Below are 14,575 nucleotides of genomic sequence, written 5' to 3'. Positions count from 1 at the left end.
TTTTTGTGTTCTAGCAGCATCATGATCAGTGATTTTAAATCCAAATCTTGTTTTTCTGGTGTGTTGGCATAACCAGGACTTGCTGATGTTGGAGAATTTGGTTCAGACGCTGCCATATTGCCTAGATTTCTGTTAGTATCATTCCTGCATTTGCCCTTTGCCATCTTGTTCTCTGGCATTAGTTGGTCTTGTCTCTGGCTGATGTTTGAGCCTCCTGTGAGGCTCTAGGGCTATTTCTGCAACACTGGATGGCTTTGTTTCCCCTGTCGCAGATTGCTGATGTGCTGTCCTCCTCTTGGGTGCCCTTGCAGCCCTAATGTGCCTTGCCCCAGATTGTGTCTGTGAACCAGATGGTGCCCTTGTGCTCCTTCAGGGAGTGCTGATGGTGTATGCTGCGGGACCTTTTCCAAGTGATGAGCACTCTGCTGGGCAGCCGATCTCCCAACCAGGTTGGTGCACACAAGGCTAGCCAAGCTGCTCATGCCCCCGAGTCTAGACAAAAGCCTGGCAGGCCAAGGTCCAAGGAAAGTTCCCCTCAGGCTATGATTGTTAACTGCTTCTGTCAGGTGGCCAGGATGGTGGCCTGTACATGCTCCCTGATAGTGCCGGGAGAGTCTGCTGAGCTAACAACTTCCTGGCCAGGTTGGCACACAGATGGCCCATCGAGCAGCCCAGGTCTTGGGAGCAGTCCAGGGCCTGTCCGGACTAGACCTCCCACTATGTTAGCCTCAGGCTATGACTGTTAGCCTGCTTTGCCTGCTAGAACTCTATAGCGTCCCATAGCCAAAATGTAGGTGCATGCTCCAGGCTGGGCAAACAACCTCCTGGCCGGGTTGGCACACCGATGCCCCACTCCAACAGCCCAGGGTCTGGGTGCAGGCCAACGCCCTTCGGGCTTAGACCCCCGCGATGTTGGCCTCGGGTTATGTTTGCGTACCTCAGGCTATCTGATCTCTCTGGTGTCCAAGAACCAAGATGGAGGTAAGTCTCTCGTAACTGGCTGGCGGGAGGCAGATTTTTGATGTGGCTTCTGTGTGGTGAATCTGATGCCGCTTGCCAGCAATGGTCAATGGTAGTGGGCACAGGGCCTGCCTGGACCCTGTCACCTTGGTTCCACTACTGATGGCCCTTCCTCTGGACCAGCTGCTGCTGCTGTTGCCACTGCTGCCCAGCTCTGACCACAGGAATTATGAGGTAGAGATAGAACATCTGTTAAATGTTTCACTTCAGCTTTTCTGGCTTTCCCTCTTCAACTTCCCCCATCCAAATCCAGATTTATTTACTTATTTATTTATTTTTTAAATGTTTTTATTTTCTATATTCTTTGTTTACATTCCAAATGATTTCCCCTTTCCTGGATCCCCCTCCCCATATGTCCCATAAACCTTCTTTTCTCCATCCCTTCTCCAATCACCTCCCTCCTTTTTCTCTGTCCTTATATTCCTTTCCAATGCTAGATCAATCCTTTCCAGGATCAGGACCCTCTCCATACTTCTTCATGGGAGTCATTTGTTATGCAATTTGTGCCTTGGGTATTCAGGGCTTCTGGGCTAATTAATATTCACTTATCAGAGATTGCATTCCATGTGTACTCTTTTGTGATTGGGTTACCTCACTTAGGATGATATTTTCCAACTCAAACCATTTGCCTAAAAATTTTGTGAATTCATTGTTTCTAATTGCTGAGTAGTATTCCATTGTGTAAATATACCACATTTTCTGTATCCATTCCTCCTTTGAGGGGCATCTGGGTTCTTTCCAGCTTCTGGCTATTACAAATAAGGCTGCTATGAACATAATGAAGCATGTGTCTTTATTGCATGCCGGGGAATCCTTTGAGTATATGACCAGGAGAGGTATAGCAGGGTCCTCTAGAAGTCTCATGTCCAGTTTTCTGAGGAACCTCCAGATTGATTTCCACAGTGGTTGTACCATTCGGATGGCCGAGAGGCACCTTAAGAAGTACTCAGCATCATTAGTCATTAGGGAAATGCAGATCAAAACAACCCGGAGATTTCACCTTACACCAGTCAGAATGGCTAAGGTCAAAAACTCAGGAGACAGCAGGTGTTGGCGAGGATGTGGAGAAAGAGGAACACTCCTCCACTGCTGGTGGGGCTGCAAGATGGTACAAATCCTGATTTATAATAAAAAATAATTTAGTGATTAACCCCAAATATTAAGATACAGGCATCAACTACCAGGTGTCTAAGAGAAGTTTCTAACTAAAATAACAAAGACATATGTAAAAAGAAATTTGAGAAAATAAAAATGTAAACTTTCTAGATAAATAGAAAATGAACTGTTAAAACAATTCAAAGCCTATAGTAAACTAAGAAGAAATTACTACAGTTGTTTTACACTCAGGAGAAAATAACTAGCATGTATTGTGTTAAGTACCTGTACTAAACTGTCAATAGCATATTTAATGAAGATGTTAAATATTTAATAATGATGTTTTAAAGTTTAGCAGCATATCTCAATAATAGAAGGGTAAGTCATTTCTATAACAAGAAAAAAGAGGAAACAAAATGAAGAAAATTCAACAAGTATTCCTGAAAGTTCAATATTTAACAATTAAGGGTTTCCACAAAAATTTTAGTGAGATGTCTCAGCAGGTTAAGTTTTCTTTGCAAACCTGTTGATCTGAGGTGAATCCCTGGAATCCACATAAATAATTCTCAATGACAAGAATATGACTAAAAAGCACATCAGTTCTATGTAAAGCATAAACACTTGGGATTTTTAAATTTACTGATTCATATGGAAACTACAAAGATAGGCCATTTAGTTATAAATATGAAAGATGTCAAAGCAAGAATTTTATTCTTGCAAAAAAGTTAAAATTAAAATATAATGTATTGAGAATAAAATATGCTTTTGTTTTTACTTCATGAATATAGAAACCTTTTCTGTGAAATTGAATAAGTTTCTCCTTGGTCAAAGAAATAAAACTTATTTTATATGGAGAAAATGAAAAAGTACAGTAGGAAAATACCTGACTGGTTAGTATCAGGTCTCTTGCCCTCAAAGAGTTACAGCAGATAGGGCTTCAGTACTATGCCTGTTAGAGTAGACTGTGTTTGCCTCTCTGTAGGAGAAAAGTAAATGTTATTTTGGAAGAATCACCAGCTTCCCTAAAATTTTAGCTTTAGAATAGACATTCATCATGATTAACTCTGTATTGTTTTGGTCTGATCTGGACAGTAAGGCAAATGAGTCTATCCAAAACCACTGTTAGCTAAGGGAATTATTAAATAGGGAAGATTTGTTTAGATATTAAAACACTAGAGAATTCTCCCTCCATGACAATCCACTCCAGATATGTCCATAAAATACAAATTACCAAGATGAAGAAACAAGTACGAAAGTGTAGGAAATAAAACTCAGAAAGGTAAGAGTTACTGGTGTATTAAGAGAAATTTATAGGTAGAGTGAAGGGATATTCAGTAATAAAAGCCACAGGGAGAATGAAAACACAGGGTCTAACCCAGTCAATAATTCTAAGGCATTAAAGGGAAGAATGTTACATTAAAGTATTTCAAGATAACATATTTTGGAGAGATTGGTGGAATTTATAATTGGTATATACTAGGCAATTAACCAAATGAAAACAGAATCCCATTATTAACTCTAGATACGGTACATCTGTGAAAAGAGACATATAATCATAGACTCAGCATGACTGAATGACAGGTGTTATTCATATAGCTATATGATAAAGACATGTATTATTGATTTAGCAAAAAATTGCTTTGTACTAACTCTAACATCAGGAAGTAAGTGTGTGTATAGGCATGTTCTTTGTCTGTGTATGCATATATGGATGCATATGTGTGTACATGTGTGTATTCATGCATGTGTGCATATGTGTGTTTGTATGTTTGTGTGCATCTTTATATTTGTTACAGGTTTAAGAAATGAGACTTGGAATTTTGTAGTTAAAATAAAAATGTAAATATTATTTTATTTACAAAATTATTAATATGAGTGTACATATCAGGAGATGTATTTTAAATGGCTTAAAATTATTGACATAGAATCCAGTGATTTTTTCATTATGTTATTATATTGCTATAAAAAAATTAGGGTATCTATTTCAAAATATAACTTTCCATATATTGCTTTGACTTTAAAGTAAATGAACACATTTAAAAACAAGTAATCTTCCAGCTTTTCCCTAATCCAACCACAGGGGTCAGCAGCTTCTGTCCATTGATTGGGTATACATATCTGCATCTGACTCTTTCAGCTGCTTGTTGGGTCTTACACAGGGCAGTCATGATAGGTTCCTTTTTGTGAACACATCATAGCCTCAGTGATAGTGTTAGGGGAACCCTTATGAGGCCCCAAACATGCATCAGAGGATTGCCTGGTCTGATCTAAATGAGAGATGACGCATCTAACCCTCAAGAGACTTGAGGCCCCAGGGAGTGGATAAGTCTGGTGGGGTGGGGAGTAGGGGGTGGGTGGTAGGGACATTCTTGTGTATGGGGGGTGGAGGTGTGGGATATGAAACAGTTAGAGGATGGACCAGGAATAGGATAAAATCTAGACTGTAAAATAGATTAAATAAAATTTTAAAAAAGTAAATAATCTCTCTAAAAATATAACTCTGCCTCACAAATTCAACCCTGTGTATGACCACTACCATCCTGCTCAGTTTGGAATGTTACATTTTGGTAAGTATTTATATTGCTCTCTAGTCATCTACAAGTGTTAATATTTTGAGAATATTTCTATGATATATTTTTAATTTGACAATGAAATATATAGATATATTTCTAATATCTTACTTTAGTGTTTTAGGATGTTTTGGCTCATGGGCATATTAAAACAGTTTTAATTCATAAAGATTTATCTCTAAGCTGTAAATAATGTTTTGGAATATGAGTCAAGAAGACACAGGAACAAATGTTGGATAGCCACTTCTATGCTCTTAATTCTTAAGACTAGAAATTGCTAGTCCTAATTTGTGTATGTATATGTGAAAACATGCATGTGTAAGCATGTATTTCTGTGCCTGCATGAGTGTGAGTATATGCATGCATATTAAGTGTGCGTGTGTGTGTCCTGACCTGCAGGACAGTCAACAGGGTCCCTGGAACTACCTAGAGAAAGGCGTGAGACAAGAGACACGAGAAAACAGACAGCAAGTCTGTATTCTGATCAAGCTGTCAAACTTTAATTTTCACACAAGGCGTTATAAAGACAAGCAAGCAGGTGTGGGGAGGGGTGAAGGGGGAAAGTCATTGTATTCGGGGAACAATCTCGTGGGAGGGGAGCTGGGCTAGCATCATTCCTCAGGAACAGTTTCTCAGAATTGTCTTTTAGAATCTCAGGGAAGATTTGGCAGGTGCAGTAGGAACTTGGCATCATATTTTGATCATGAGGTGAGGTGGAAAGGAGTTGCTATGGTAACCTAACCATAGGTGAGTTTCGTTTGTTCGAGCCCACTCAGGTGAGCTCTGTATGTACTGACCATCTAGCTTGCTTGGCTAATCTTTAAACTAGTACATTTTCTTCTAAAAGCAGCCTAGAGAAAGAAGGCTAGAAATGACTGAGAGGAGGGGGTTCCGAGATCTTTGTGAGAATGGCTCCTGGCATGTGTGTATGTGTGTGTGTGTGTGTGTGTGTGTGTGTGTGTGTACTGTGGAATACCCAAAGGGCAAATCATTTTCTTCTACACTTTGTAAATATTCATCCTTCACTAGAAAGGGTTTGTAGTTCCTGTTCAAGGAACATGGGATGGTTTACAAATATTTTAGATTATTGGTCAGCTGAAAATATTTGCTCAAAGCAAGCAAATATCTGCTGGGACCACTTTCCATACATCAGAGTTTGGTGAAAGTGTGAGCTGAGATTTGTCCTGAGATTCTCTTACTGGGTCAAAAATTATTATGAAATTTGTTCTTCTTTTTGTCATTGCGGGAAAAGTCAATATTGGGGTTATCAGGTAGAGTTTTCTAAAGATTCAATGAAATAATTAATGTAGAGGTCTTAAGCCAATGTATGGTACCTTGCTCGTACTCAGGTCAGTAAGAATTATTTTTGGCCCTGTAGTTCTCTCTTGAAATCTACTGGTAAGCGTTGAACTTGAGTAAAGCTTTTATGATGGTCTATGAAACTGTGTAAATTGCTTTCCTGACCACCACCTAGCAGTTAGCAAAGCCAATGTCAACCTTGTTTTCTTAGGCCATTACTGTGGTCCAAAGACTAATGAGATTACCTAAAGAAAACAAGACATGAAACAACTTGTATTTAAGACCTTAAACTTAGCTCCTCCAGACAATATTTTCAGGGTTAATAATGACTTCCAGTACAGAGAGCCTAAAAATTACAAAAGCAACTAATAGAATTTCTTATTGCATTCTAAAAACTAATAGTTTTGGATATAAATAGATGTCACTCATCTTTAAAGAAGCTTTGCAGCAGATGGAAATTCATAACTGTCCAAAATGCAAAAAGCAATAAAACATCAGTTGCCCAATCCCAATTAGTATATCTTCAATACAACCTCTACACCATGCTCAGGGAACATGGCAGAAGAGGGGACAGGATGATTGGAAGAGCCAGAGAACTAGGAAGTCTGCTGTAAAATTGTATTTTCTAAGAATACTAATGGAAGCAACACCCAAGACCAAAATAATATTAACAAAACTGGAATAATGACAATACCAATTAATATAGCAGTGTAGATAGAGGAATATCACATGTTCTACCCCTCAAGGAAGACCTACTAAAACAACTAATTAAACAATATGATTACTTACTTTTCTAGTGGTAACTTTTTAGTGGGTTAAGTTTTTAGCCATGATTTTTTGTGGAAACCAGAAGACATTGGCTCAACTAGAGGTCAGCACGTAGGAGAATGTGAATTGATGCATTCTTAACGCCTTGTACTAAGCTCAACTCCAAGTGGATCAAGGACCTCCACATAAAACCAGACACACTGAAACTAATAGAAAAGAAACTGGGGGAAACCAGTTGAGGACATAGGCACAGGGGAAAAGTTCCCGAACAGAACACCAATAACTTATGCTCTAAGATCAAGAATTGACAAATGGGATCTCATAAAATTACAAAATTTCTGTAAGGCAAAGAACAATGTCAAAAGGACAAAACGGCAACCAACAAATTGGGAAAAGATCTTCACCAACCCCACATCTGATATAGGACTAATATCCAATATATACAAAGAACTCAAGAAGTTAGACCCAAGGGAACCAAATAACCCTATTAAAAAAGGGGGTACAGACCTAAACAAAGAATTTTCGCCTGAAGAAATTCGGATGGCCGAGAAGCACCTTAAGAAATGCTTAACATCATTAGCCATTAGGGAAATGCAGATCAAAACAACCCTGAGATTTCACCTCACACCAGTCAGAATGGCTAAGGTTAAAAACTCAGGAGACAGCAGGTGTTGGTGAGGATGTAGAGAAAGAGGAACACTCCTTCACTGCTGGTGAGATTGTAAGATGGTACAACTCTGGAAATCAGTCTGGTGGTTCCTAAGACAACTGGGCATGACACTTCCAGAGGACCCTGCTATACCTCTCCTGGGCATATACCCAGAGGATTCCCCAGCATGCAATAAGGACACATGCTCCACTATGTTCATAGCAGCCTTATTTATTATAGCCAGAAGCTGGAAAGAACCCAGGTATCCCTCAATGGAGGAATGGATACAGAAAATGTGGTATATATACACAATGGAGTACTATTCAGCAATTAAAGACAATGAATTCATGATTTTTTGGGCAAATGGATGGAACTGGAAAATATCATCCTAAGCGAGGTAATGCAATCACAAAAGAATACACATGGAATGCAATCATTGATAAGTGGATATTAATTAGCTCTGAAGCTCTGAATACTGAAGATACAATTAGTATATCAAATGATTCCCATGAAGAAGGAAGAAGAGGGCCCTAATCATGAAAAGGCTTGATCCAGCATTGTAGAGGAGTACCAGGACAGAGTAAAGGGAGGGGGAAAGACAGAAGAATGGATGGAGAGAAGAGGACTTATGGAACATATCGGGGGGGGGGGGGTCACTTGGAAAGGGGAAGTCTTTTAGAATGTAAACAAAGAATATAGAAAATAAATAAAAAAATTAAAAAAATAAAGTTGTGGAAGGAAGAAGATGGAATGAAGAAATGATAAAATTGATATACTTATATTTTAATGAAAATAACAGGAAAGGAAAGAAAAAACAAAGCCCACATAATTTTTGCAGTGGAGTAGCTGTGTTGTCCTGAATAACTTTAAACTTTTGTAAGTTGTGCTTAATGACTATTAAGTGGCCAGTGCTATCAATTATATTAATTATATGTATGATGAATATGTATACAAGAAGAAATTTTTAATTTTAATAAATCCATAAAATATGAACTTTTAATCAGAAAATGAGAAGGAACTATTATGAAGTCCTTAATACTATTAGATAAAAATTGCAAAATATTAAACTCATTTGAAAAATATGTAAATCTGATACTTCATTATCAACAATGATCTATAGTTTTGATATTTTACAAGTTCCATTTAGTATGATTGATTGTGAACAGTTTTAGTATTTTGTGATAAAATAGACATATAAAATTATTATTAATTATTCAAATGAAGAGCAGAAGGGGAAGAGACAGAGGAGATTCTGATTGTTGCTTTTTGCTTAAATAGTAAGGTCCGTTGATGTAAAGCCAATAAGCATTGATTGTTTCCCCTCAACTTGACCACTCATTGTGGGTACATCAACTCTTTCCCTTAAATATTTACTAACAGGACTGTGAACTCCCATGTTTGCCTTTGTCTTCTTACTGTTGCATTCTGTTAGTTTGCCAGATTCACTTTCCGTGACTCTGGATATTGCTGAGACATTCCTGACCCCATGTTAACTAATTTTCTAAGCCTTATAAATAGGCCATTCAGCTGGAAATGTTCTCTCTTTTGTCCTTTTCAATGATAACTTCCTAATGAAAATGTTTAGAAATGCCCATCATGATTGTCTTTCACCTGTGGCATCACCCACAGCAGCAATAAAAATAGTTCTCCTTTAAGTGGGGATCTCAGCAAAGACAAAGTACTAATACAAAGTGGCCTGCCTGTGGCATCCTGTCTTGGCTGATGACAGAAAGTGAAATGGAACTGGACGCAGAGCAAATTGCTTCATTAGCAACGTGGGTCAAAATAGCTGTGAAACTACAACCTGCACTTCCTGATACATGGGCCATGTAATTTGATCATTTACATCCCACCACTATCGCTTCTATTTAAGTTGAGAATGTTTTAAGTTTCTCTGTTTAAACTCAAAGTTCAAGATGATGAGGAGGGAGAAGATGAAGAGGAGGAAGGCAATTGATATAATATATTCCTCATCACTGAAATATAGAACACAGCAATGGCACTAATAAAAATGTAATAAGTGATAGAAATTATTGACCTGTTTGTTAATATTCCAGGATATTCATAGCAAAAATATTTTCATGAGGAGTGAAACACTGATTATGAACCAGTAAGCAAAGAAAAACAAAACCAGTTTGCTGTTGTTTACTGATCCACTCAGAGTGAAAGAGAATATTTTTTTAATCATCAAAAGTAGATGAATATTGTAATACATGCACTTGGGAAGCAGAGGTATAAGTGAAAATAAAAAAAATCTGTGGTCATTTGGCTATGTGAGAGTTCAGAGACAGCTTGAGCTACATCAGGCCCCATCTCAAAATAATGTTGGTAATAATAATGATGATGATGATGATGACAAAAAATAAAGTAAAACAACATAATATAGATGTGATGATATTACATGAGTGAAAATGAAATTACTTTTTTTTACCTTCTTTTTTTATTGTTATTTTTTTATTCGATATAATTTATTTACATTTCAAATGATTTCCCCTTTTCTAGCCCCCCCCAGTCCCCGAAAGTCCCGTAAGCCCCCTTCTCTTCCCCTGTCCTCCCTCCCACCCCTTCCCAGTTCCCCGTTCTGGTTTTGCCAAATACTGTTTCACTGAGTCTTTCCAGAACCAGGGACCACTCCTGCTTTCTTCTTGTATCTCATTTGATGTGTGGATTATGTTTTGGGTATTCCAGTTTTCTAGGTTAATAACCACTTATTAGTGAGTGCATACCATGATTCACCTTTTGAGTCTGGGTTACCTCACTTAGTATGATGTTCTCTAGCTCCATCCATTTGCCTAAGAATTTCATGAATTCATTGTTTCTAATGGCTGAATAGTACTCCATTGTGTAGATATACCACATTTTTTGCATCCACTCTTCTGTTGAGGGATACCTGGGTTCTTTCCAGCATCTGGCAATTATAAATAGGGCTGCTATGAACATAGTAGAGCATGTATCCTTATTACATGGTGGGGAATCCTCTGGGTATATGCCCAGGAGTGGTATAGCAGGATCTTCTGGAAGTGAGGTGCCCAGTTTTCGGAGGAACCGCCAGACTGATTTCCAGAGTGGTTGTACCAATTTGCAACCCCACCAGCAGTGGAGGAGTGTTCCTCTTTCTCCGCACCCTCTCCAACACCTGCTGTCTCCTGAATTTTTAATCTTAGCCATTCTGACTGGTGTAAGATGAAATCTTAGGGTTGTTTTGATTTGCATTTCCCTAATGACTAATGAAGTTGAGCATTTTTTAAGATGCTTCTCCACCATCCGAAGTTCTTCAGGTGAGAATTCTTTGTTTAACTCTGTACCCCATTTTTTAATAGGGTTGTTCGGTTTTCTGGAGTCTAACTTCTTGAGTTCTTTATATATATTGGATATTAGCCCTCTATCTGATGTAGGATTGGTGAAGATCTTTTCCCAATTTGTTGGTTGCCGATCTGTCCTCTTGATGGTGTCCTTTGCCTTACAGAAACTCTGTAACCTTATGAGGTCCCATTTGTCAATTCTTGCTCTTAGAGCATACGCTATTGGTGTTCTGTTCAGAAACTTTCTCCCTGTACCGATGTCCTCAAGGGTCTTCCCCAGTTTCTTTTCTATTAGCTTCAGAGTGTCTGGCTTTATGTGGAGGTCCTTGATCCATTTGGATTTGAGCTTAGTACAAGGAGACAAGGATGGATCAATTCGCATTCTTCTGCATGCTGACCTCCAGTTGAACCAGCACCATTTGTTGAAAAGGCTATCTTTTTTCCATTGGATGTTTTCAGCCTCTTTGTCGAGGATCAAGTGGCCATAGGTGTGTGGGTTCATTTCTGGATCTTCAATCCTGTTCCATTGATCTGCCTGCCTGTCACTGTACCAATACCATGCAGTTTTTAACACTATTGCTCTGTAGTATTGCTTGAGGTCAGGGATACTGATTCCCCCAGATTTCCTTTTGTTGCTGAGAATAGTTTTAGCTATCCTGGGTTTTTTGTTGTTCCAGATGAATTTGATAATTGCTCTTTCTAACTCTGTGAAGAATTGAGTTGGGATTTTGATGGGTATTGCATTGAGTCTGTATAGTGCTTTAGGCAGAATGGCCATTTTAACTATATTGATTCTACCGATCCATGAGCATGGGAGGTTTTCCCATTTTTTGAGGTCTTCTTCCATTTCCTTCTTCAGAGTCTTGAAGTTCTTGTCATACAGATCTTTCACATGTTTGGTAAGAGTCACCCCAAGATACTTTATACTGTTTGTGGCTATTGTGAAGGGGGTCATTTCCCTAATTTCTTTCTCAGCCTGCTTATCCTTTGAGTATAGGAAGGCCACTGATTTGCTTGAGTTGATTTTATAACCTGCCACTTTGCTGAAGTTGTTTATCAGCTGTAGGAGCTCTCTAGTGGAGTTTTTTGGGTCACTTAGGTAGACTATCATGTCGTCTGCAAATAATGATAGTTTGACTTCCTCCTTTCCAATTTGTATCCCTTTGACCTCCTTATGTTGTCGAATTGCCCGAGCTAGTACCTCAAGTACAATATTGAAAAGAAAAGGAGAAAGGGGGCAGCCTTGTCTGGTCCCTGATTTCAGTGGGATTGCTTCAAGTTTCTCTCCATTTAGTTTGATGCTGGCTACCGGTTTGCTGTATATTGCTTTTACTATGTTTATGTATGGGCCTTGAATTCCTGTTCTCTCCAAGACTTTAAGCATGAAAGGATGCTGAATTTTCTCAAATGCTTTTTCAGCATCCAATGAAATGACCATGTGGTTTTGTTTTTTGAGTTTGTTTATGTAGTGGATTGTATTGATGGATTTCCGTATATTGAACCAACCCTGCATTCCCGGGATAAAGCCTACTTGATCATGGTGGATGATCGTTTTGATGTGTTCTTGGATTCGGTTGGCAAGAATTTTATTGAGTATTTTTGCATCGATGTTCATAAGGGAAATTGGTCTGAAGTTCTCTTTCTTTGTTGGATCTTTGTGTGGCTTTGGTATCAGCGTAATTGTGGCTTCGTAGAAGGAATTGGGTAGTGTTCCTTCTGTTTCTATTTTGTGGAATAGTTTGAAGAGTATTGGTGTTAACTCTTCTTTGAAGGTCTGGTAGAATTCTGCACTGAAACCATCTGGTCCTGTGCTTTTTTTGGTTGGAAGTCTTTCTATGACTCCTTCTATTTCTTTAGGCTTTATGGGACTGTTCAGATGGTCTAGTTGGTCCTGATTTAATTTTGGTATTTGGTATCTGTCAAGGAAATTGTCCATTTCCTCCAGATTCTCCAGTTGTGTTGAGTACAGGCTCTTGTAGTAGGATCTGATGATTTTTTGGATTTCCTCAGTTTCCGTTGTTATGTCTCCCTTTTCATTTCTAAGTTTGTTAATTTGGATACTTTCTCTGTGCCCTTTGGTCAGTCTGGCTAAGGGTTTATCTATCTTGTTGATTTTCTCAAAGAACCAGCTCCTGGTTTTGTTGATTTTTTGTATGGTTCTCTTTGTTTCTACTTGATTGATTTCAGCCCTGAGTTTGATGATTTCCTGCCTTCTACTCCTCCTGGGTGAAATAGCTTCTTTTTATTCTAGGGCTTTCAGGTGTGTCATTAAGTTGGTAATGTATGCTCTCTCCATTTTCTTTTTGGAGGCACTCAGGGCTATGAGTTTTCCTCTTAGCACTGCTTTCATTGTGTCCCATAGATTTGGGTATGTTGTGTTTTCATTTTCATTGTGTTCTAAAAAGTCTTTAATTTCTTTCTTTATTTCTTCCTTGACCAAGGTATCATTGAGTAGAGTATTGTTCAATTTCCACGTGTATGTGGGTTTTCTGTTGTTTCTGTTGCTATTGAAGACCACTTTTATTCCATAGTGATCAGATAGGAGGCATGGGATTAGTTCTATCTTCTTATATTTGTTGAGGTCTGTCTTGCAAATGGTCTCAGGAAACAAGCTGGAGTAGCCATTTTAATATCAGATAAAATTGACTTTCAACCCAAAGTCATCAAAAAAGACTCTGAGGGACACTTCTTGCTGGTCAAAGGAAAAATACAACAAGAAGAACTCTCAATCCTGAACATCTATGCTCCAAATGCAAGGGCACCCTCTTTCATAAAAGAAACTTTATTAAAACTCAAAGCACACATTGCACCTAACACAATAATTGTGGGTGACTTCAACACTGCACTTTCCTCAATGGACCGATCAGGAAAACAGAAACTAAACAAGGACACAATGAAACTAATTGAAGCTTTGGACCAATTAGATTTAACTGATATATATAGAACATTCTATCCTAAAACAAAAGAATATACCTTTTTTTCAGCACCTCATGGTACCTTCTCCAAAATCAACCATATAATTGGTCACAAGACAGACCTCAACAAATATAAGAAGATAGAACTAATCCCATGAAATTACTTTTAATGTGTCCTTAAAACGCTGTAACAACGAGCTTGCTAAGCACCCACCTCTTACTGATGCTGCTATGCAATAGCAGTTGACAGCTGGATACAACAAAAAAAGGAAACACGATCTTCATGACTGAGATGATTGATTGATTGATTGCTACATGTGGTCTCAGTGAATGAAAACTTCAACAAATCTGGAAATGAGTGGGGTTTTGTTTTGATTTGTATCTGTTTTTTCTCTGTTGAAGAATTCTATTACATAAACTTAAAGTACAATGCCTTTATCAGGGATTGAAAATTATATAATACAAAATAGTTGAAAATCCAGTGACAATTACATCAAAGTATTTCCAAGTAGAGTATGGAGAGAGAGAGAGAGAGAGAGAGAGAGAGAGAGAGAGAGAGAGAGAGAGAGAGACAGAGAGACAGAGAGGCATAGAGACAGAGACAGAGACAGACAGACAGACAAAGGGAGAGAATTGGATTTCATGATGTTGGTAGCTGCTGCATTCTTTAAAAGATGGTATACCTGGAAATCTTTTGATTAGATTTGGCAACACCCTTGAGATGGATTTCAGATACTCAACACCTATAAAATTTGTCTTGCTTATCTTATAAGCTGCACCTAGGCAAGTGGTTTACTCTGCAGTTTAAAATATGACATGTTCCTAACTTCAAGTCCAAAAGAAAAGGGAAACATGATCATAAACTAAATCCTTCAAATCTGTGAAGTAAACTTCAATCAATATTTTAATATTAATACTTTATTAATATTAAGTATTTCATATTGATTTCCACAGAGA

Source organism: Apodemus sylvaticus, chromosome 18 (genome assembly GCF_947179515.1).
Source record: "Apodemus sylvaticus chromosome 18, mApoSyl1.1, whole genome shotgun sequence".
In the NCBI taxonomy this organism is placed as follows: domain Eukaryota; kingdom Metazoa; phylum Chordata; class Mammalia; order Rodentia; family Muridae; genus Apodemus; species Apodemus sylvaticus.
The sequence above is the reverse complement of the archived record's forward strand: the minus strand, read 5'-3'. Positions refer to the sequence as shown.